This window comes from Triticum urartu, chromosome 5, assembly GCF_003073215.2.
Source record: "Triticum urartu cultivar G1812 chromosome 5, Tu2.1, whole genome shotgun sequence".
In the NCBI taxonomy this organism is placed as follows: domain Eukaryota; kingdom Viridiplantae; phylum Streptophyta; class Magnoliopsida; order Poales; family Poaceae; genus Triticum; species Triticum urartu.
This window is the reverse complement of record NC_053026.1, coordinates 149606272-149614357: the sequence shown is the minus strand read 5'-3', so window position 1 is coordinate 149614357 and position 8086 is coordinate 149606272.

The window sequence follows — 8086 nt, the reverse complement described above, 5'->3', positions numbered from 1 at the left end:
CTGCTGTGAATCCTGAGAAGGTGTCTGCAATTGTGAATTGGGAACCTCCTCAGAACATGAAGCAACTCCGCAGTTTTCTCGGTCTCGCAAGCTATTGCCGAAGATTCGTTGAAAACTTTTCTAAGATCGCGAAGCCTCTCTCTAATCTTCTTCAGAAGCACGTCAAGTACGTTTGGTCCCTAGAGTGTGATATTGCTTTCAACACTTTGAAAGAGAAGTTGATCACTGCTCCAGTTCTAACTCCGCCTGATGAATCCAAGCCGTACGAGGTCTTTTGTGATGCCTCTTTCCAAGGTCTTGGCGCGGTATTGATGTAAGAGAAGAAAGTTGTTGCTTATACGTCTCGCCAGTTGAAGCCTAATGAGAAGAACTACCCCACTCATGATCTCGAGTTGGCGGCAGTTGTGCATGCTCTTTTGACTTGGAGACATCTTCTATTGGGAAGAAAAGTGGACATTTTCACTGATCACAAGAGTCTCAAGTACATCTTCACTCAGCCTAATCTCAACCTCAGGCAAACTCGATGGGTCGAAATGATTCAAGAGTATAATCCGAGTATTGAGTATACTCCAGGCAAGGCCAATGTGATTGCTGACGCATTGAGCAGAAAAGCTTACTGCAACAGTCTTATTCTCAAGCCTTATCAACCCGAGCTTTGTGAAGCTTTCCGCAAACTTAATCTGCAAGTTGTTCCTCAAGGTTTCCTCGCCAACCTTCAAGTCTCTCCTACCTTAGAAGACCAAATTCGCCAAGCCCAGCTTCTTGATGTTATGGTGAAAAAGGTGAAGATTGGGATTGCCAAGAGTCAGTCCAAGTACAAGTGCTACCGCCTTGATGACAAGGACACTCTCTTCTTCGAGGATCGTATTGTTGTACCCAAAGGTGACCTCCGTAAAGTGATCATGAACGAGGCTCACAATTCTCTCCTCTCCATCCACCCTGGGAGCACGAAGATGTATCAGGACCTTAAGCAAGCTTATTGGTGGACTCGAATGAAGCGCGAGATCGCTCAATTCGTGAATGAATGTGATGTCTGCAGAAGAGTGAAGGCAGAACACCAAAGGCCAGCAGGTCTCCTCCAACCTCTTGCCATTCCAGAATGGAAGTTTGACCACATTGAAATGGACTTCGTGACTGGGTTTCCAAAGTCCAAGCGTGGCAATGATGCTATATTCGTTGTCATCGACAAACTCACCAAAGTGGCTCACTTTCTGCCTATCAAAGATTCGATCACTGCAGCTCAATTGGCGGAACTCTATACCTCTCGTATTGTCTCTCTGCACGGTATTCCTCAAGTGATCTCTTCAGACCGTGGCAGCATCTTTACCTTGAAGTTTTGGGATTCTTTTCAGAAGACCATGGGCACGAACGTCCGCTTCAGCACAGCTTTCCATCCTCAAACAAGCGGTCAAGTCGAGCGTGTCAACTAGATTCTTGAAGATATGCTCAGGGCTTGTGTGATCTCCTTCGGCATGAAGTGGGAGGATTGTGTTCCTTATGCTGAATTCTCCTACAACAACAGTTTTCAAGCAAGTTCGGGCAAGGTCCCTTTTGAAATTCTGTATGGCAGGAAGTGCCGTACCCCTCTCAACTGGTCCGAAACCGGTGAACGTCAGCTTTTGGGTAATGACTTAATCACAGAAGCAGAAGAAATGTGCAAAGTCATTCGTGATAACCTCAAAGCAGCCCAATCCCGTCAGAAGAGCTACTATGATAGTAAGCACCGTGATTTGGCTTTCGAGATCGGAGATCATGTTTACCTCCGTGTCTCTCCTATGAAATGTACTCGTCGCTTCGGTATCAAAGGGAAGCTTTCCCCCAGATACGTGGGACCTTTCAAGGTTGTCAGCAAGAGAGGCGACCTCGCCTATCAACTCAAGCTTCCTTCAAACTTTGCAAATGTTCATGACGTGTTCCATGTCTCTCAGCTTCGAAAGTGCTTCAAGACTCCTGACTGCACCATCAACTTCGAGGACATTGAGCTCCAAGAGGATCTCTCTTATCGTGAGCACCCAGTTGCTATTCTTGAAGAGACTGAACGCAAGACTCGCAACAAGTCAATCAAATTTCTCAAAGTCAAGTGGTCACACCATTCCGACCGTGAAGCTACCTGGGAACGTGAGGATCACCTCCTTCTGATTACCCGGTGTTCTTTCAGTCCTAGATCTCGGGACGAGATCCTTTCGTAGTGGTGGAGTGTTGTAACACCCCGGATGTAACTTTCCCTTTTTGTACTCCAACTCTTGCCGTTTCCGGCATTAAGTTATATTTATTTTCTCGGGTTCGGGTCTTTGTCTCCATGTGTTGTGGTCGTTGTCATGGATCTCATATCATGTCATCATGTGCGTTGCATTTGCATACGTGTTTGTCTCATCCATTCGAGCATTTTCCCCGTTGTCCGTTTTGCATTCCGGCGCTTCGTTCTCATCCGGTGGTCATTTCTATCTTTCTTTCGTGTGTGGGGATTAAACATTTCCGGATTGGACCGAGACTTGCCAAGCGGCCTTGGTTTACTACCGGTAGACCGCCTGTCAAGTTTCGTATCATTTGGACTTTGTTTGATACTCCAACGGTTAACCGAGGGACCGAAAAGGCCTCTGTGTGTTGCAGCCCAACACCCCTCCAATTTGGCCCAAAACCCACCAAACTCTGCTTCATGTCCTAGAGCGTTCGATCACGATCGCGTGGCCGAAAACCGCACCTCATTTGGACTCTCCCAGCTCCCTCTATGCCTATATATACACCCCATTCCAAATTCGCGGATCCTCTCCCCCCTAACCCTAAAATCCCAGATCCGCGCCCGCCGGACAAAAATTTGCACCGACAGACATTGTCCGGCCGTCCGCGCCGCCGCCACGTGTCCGCCTCCGACTGGCCCGGCCGCATCTCCCCGCCGCCGGCCCGCAAGCCCGCTGCCGGCCCTCCCCGGCCCGGAGCCGCCTCGCCGCCTGCGCCGCCCCGCGCCGCCGCCTGCTCCACCCCGCACTGCCGCCTGCTCCGCCCCACCGGCGCGCCCCCACCGCTGCACGCCCGAGCCGCCCCGGGGAGCCGCCAGCCGCCCGCGGCCGCCTCGCCGTCCGGCGACCCCGGCCCGGCCAGATCCGGCCGCCGGCCACCACCTCCTCCCGCCGGACGCTGCGTTTCTTCTTCCCCGACGAACAGCTACAGTGCCCGGCCACGCCTCGGGCCGCGTGCCCCAAAACCCTAGATCTGGTTGTTGTTTTTTTCTCTGTCCTCAGAATGTTTACTTCATATGCTCCTGTTCGAGGCCCCGTAACTTTGCATTCGTAGCTCCGATTGATGCATATAGCATATCAAAATGTTCATCTCAGAGAGTACATCATTTCATTCCATTGCATCATTTTCATTTGAGTTCATCTTGATGCCCGAAATGCTGTTAGAAGGAGGCTTCGTGAGTTATTTGTCAGATCTGCTAGTTCATCTTAGACTTTTGTCATTTTTGCCATGATTATTGTGTGCATGATATGCCCATGAGTCCTATAGATGTTTTGTTAAGGATTTTGTTATCTTTCCAGAGGTGCAACCCATGCATTTTTGTGATGTGTGTGGTGACTTGTGCAAGCTTGCAAAGTGAGGCACCCGGTAATTCTGTCCTGGGATTGTTTAGTTCACGATGCCATATGTTCTTGTTGTTTCCTAGTGATCCGTACCCCTTTTGAGGATGATCAGTAAGGGAGTTTTTTTAATATTGTAGTTCTCTATCCATCCATGTCTTTGTTTGCAATTATGGAGCACCCTAGCTTGAGTCAATCGAGCTCTACTTTTGCTTCGTTGTGAATCTGGGCAGATCGTCAACTTGTTTGCGATTTTGCCGATGTTATTGTAGTTGATCAGTGCATGCTATGCCATTGTTCTTGCCATGTCTAGCTTTTATTTTGTGCCTTCTTAAGGGATGTATGCTTGTCTTGCCATTACTTGCACCGTAGTGAGTGCATCGAGCTCGTAAACATGCCTTCGTGAGAAAACTGATTATGTTTTTTTGCTATGTTCGTGTGCTTGTTAGTATATATTTTGTGATCCCTTTTGGCTCAAGGTCACTAAGGGACTTTTGTTAATCTTGTTGAGTAGCTCCATGCCATGTATTTCTTTGTCATGTTCAGGTCCTGTACCATGTTGTTTTGTTGCTCCGAAGAGGGCTATATGATCTGAAATTTCAGACAAGTGTTAATTTCACTAAGTCTGAGATCTGTTTGCCATTTGCGTTTTTGCCATGCTTGTTCGAACCTGTTAATGGATGAATTGGCCGTAGCTCAGTGCTAGACTTTTGTTAAGAATCTTGTATGCATCCCTGCCATGTATTGTTTTTTCATGTTTGGGTGCTGTAGCATGTTCATCTCATTGCATTTAGATGCCTACTTGCTATAAATCGCAGACCGGTGTCATTTTTGAATCGCTTGCCATTTCCACACCGTAACTCCGATTCTGGCGTTCTTTATATCGTTTTCAAGCGATTTCATCTCATCTTTCCAGTGGCAACCTTGGAATTCCATGTTGAGTCCAGGCTCATGCATTTCCTCTCATATCTTGCATTTTGCATCCCGCATCGCGTCCCGCATAGCATATCATCGTTGCATCGTCTTGTTTGATTCTTGCACGTGGTTGATTGTATCCTTGTTGCTTGTTTGTCTTGTTTGGTTAGAGCCGAGAGACGAGTTCGCTAACGAGGAGCCCGTTGAGTTTGCTTTTGAGGATCCAGTCAACTCTGACAACTGTGCAGGCAAGATGATCATACCCTCGAAATCACTACTATCTTTGCTATGCTAGTTTGCTCGCTCTTTTGCTATGCCATTGCTACGATGCCTACCACTTGCTTGCCAGCCTCCCAAATTGCCATGTCAAACCTCTAACCCACCATTGTCCTAGCAAACCGTTGATTGGCTATGTTACCGCTTTGCTCAGCCCCTCTTATAGCGTTGCTAGTTGCAGGTGAAGATTGGAGGCCGTTCCTTGTTGGAACATTTATTTACTTGTTGGGATATCATTATATTGCCATGTTATCTTAATGCATCTATATACTTGGTAAAGGGTGGAAGGCTCGGCCTCTCGCCTAGTGTTTTGTTCCACTCTTGCCGCCCTAGTTTCCGTCATATGAGTGTTATGTTCCCGGATTTTGCGTTCCTTACGCGGTTGGGTTATAATGGGAACCCCTTGATAGTTCGCCTTGATTAAAGCTTTTCCAGCAATGTCCAACCTTGGTTTTACCATTTGCCACCTAGCCTTTTCTTTCCCTTGGGTTCTGCAGACTCAAGGGTCATCTTATTTTAACCCCCCCGGGCCAGTGCTCCTCTGAGTGTTGGTCCACCTGTCAGCTGCCGGTGGCCACCAGGGGCAACTCTGGGCTGGCCTACCCGTACCTAAGACAATCTGAGTGTGCCCTGAGAAAGAGATATGTGCAGCTCCTATCGGGATTTGTCGACATATTCGAGCGGTGTTGATGGTCTTGTTTTAACCTGTTGAAGTGTCTTGAATTACCGAGATACCGAGTCTGATCGGAACGTCTTGGGAGGAGGTCTATTCCTTCGTTGACCATGAGAGCTTCTCATGGGCTAAGTTGGGACTCCCCTGCAGGGATTGAACTTTTGAAAGCCGTGCCCGCGGTTATGGGCAGATGGGAATTTGTTAATGTCCAGTTGTAGACGACTTGAACCTTAATTTAATTAAAATGAATCAACTGAGTGTGTTACCGTCATGGCCTCTTCTCGGCGGAGTCCGGGAAGTGGACACGGTGTTGGAGTAATGTTTGCGCAGGTTGTTCTATAGCTTCTCGCTCGCGCTTTGCCTCCTCTTCTCGCTCTCCTTTGCGAATAAGTTAGCCACCATACTTGCTAGTCGCTTGCTGCAGCTCCACTCATATTTTACCTTACCATACCTATAAGCTTAAATAGTCTTGATCGCGAGGGTGCGAGATTGCTGAGTCCCTGTGGCTCACAGATTATTATTACACCAGATGCAGGGCCTGATGATTCCTCTCCAGGAGACGCGTATGAGCTCAAGTGGGAGTTCGACGAAGACTCTCAACGATACTATGTTTCCTTTCCCGATGATCAGTAGTGGTGCCCAGTTGGGGGTGATTGGGACCGTGTCGCATGTTGGGTTCTCTTTTATTTTGGCGCCATAGTCGGGCCATGAGTGTTTGGATGATGTAATGTTATTTATGTTCTTGATTGACCTGGCGAGTGTAAGCCAACTATGTTATCTCCCCTTTTATTATCATATTACATGGGATGTTGTGAAGATTGCCTAACTTGCGACATATGCCTTCAATGCGATTATGTCTCTAAGTCGTGCCTCGACACGTGGGAGCTATAGTCGCATCGAGGGTGTTACAGCGGGCCCCGTCCTTGAGCACCATGGGAAACCAGTTTGACATGACCTTCTCGTCTCCGTTGGCAGCTTCGATGCCCAGCTCATAGAGCTGGAGGAACTCCGCAGGGTCGGCCGTGCCCTCGTAACAAGGAGGCAGGTCTGGCTTGAACTTTCCGGGCCACGCGATGGTGCGTAGCTCGGTGGTGAAGGCACGACAGCCTGCTGTGGCCACGGGAGGCCTTGGGTGACGGAGAGCTTGGTCTTGTATGTCCCCACGCGCTGCAGCTGGGAGCAGTGCGGGGTCTTGACGTGCGGGAGCAGGAGCATGGTCGCGACGTGCTGGAGCAGGGAGTGCCCGGGCAGCTTCTTGCGGGCGAGGGACTTCTTGGCAGCTCTGCTCTTGCCGCGCTAGCACCTAACGGAGCGGGTTCCGCCCAGGGGCCACGCACCTTGGAGCCATGGCGCCTTCTTGAGGAGGAGGCGGCTTGGGCGCCGCCGGAGCTTTGTCGCCCGCGCGGGGCGGGGTGCGGTGCAGTGGAACGAACGGCGCAGGAGAGCCCCCTGCGGCGCGGACGAGCTCGGCGACGCGGTCGAGCCATTCTTCGTAGACGTCGTGGATGGGACAGTAGCGCAGGTGCTCGTTTGCCGCGATGAGCGCAGCTCGAGCCTCCATGGGTGCGCGGAGGGCGCGGGATGAAGAACCAGCTGGGGTGAGCGAGGGAGTAGCAGTGCGAACGTCTTGCCGCATAGACGGATGCTGAGATGACGCTTGCTGCTCGTCGCCCGCCGGGCCGGTGGCGACATTGACGGCAGGTGATGGGGAACGGCGAGGACGCCCGCCGACAGGAGCCGTCTGGGCGATGCGGGAAGCGAGAGCGGCCCAGCGCTTGGCGCGGGCCTGACGAGCGTCAGACATGGACACGATGGTCGGAGGAGAACGGGGTGGTGGAAGAAGAATTCCGGCGCACCCCTACCTGGCACGCCAAATGTCGGATTTCGGGTTCCGGCAGACCCTTGAGGTTTGAACACTGGGGTGCGCGCGGAGATTTCGCCTTCTACCTACGTGCACCCCTCCGCCTCTCTAAGATCTAAGCTATGGAAAGAATAGCACAAGAGACACAGGGTTTATACTGGTTCGGGCCACTGTTGTGGTGTAATACCCTACTCCAGTGTGTGGTGTGGTGGATTGCCTCTTGGGCTGATGATGATGAGCAATACAAGGAAGAACAGCCTCGCGAGGGTCTGCTCTTGGCTGGGGGGATGAACTGCTAGGAGGAGTTCAGTCACCCTTCTCTCTCTCTCTCTCTCTCTTCTCGATTCTCTCTCCGATTTCCCCCTTTTCCTTTCGGTCCCTCTACCCTGGGGGTGGCTAGTCCTACTTATAGGCAAAGGCCCTGGGCCTCTTCCCAAATATTGAGCGGGAAGGGCGCCAACAATTGGCCATTTTGAAGGGGAACATCTGGTACACTTATCCTGACTAAAGTTGGTCCTCGCCTGCCAAAGGCTCTGGTGGTGACGCTGGCTTGGGCTCCACAATGACTTCCTCCCTTCCGTTGGACTGGTCTTGGTCTCGTTGCACCGAAACGGGTGCCTTTGCTTGATGCTCTCGCCTGCGCTTGCTCCCTTTGCACCAAAGAGGAAAGGAGGACACTGCGCGGGCTGGCGCCCGCCTGGCACCCTTGGTCGTCATGGCTTGCGTCACGGGCACCTCGTGAGGTATCCCACCTTGATCTCTCCGCCTCCTCGTGAGCCAGCCTGA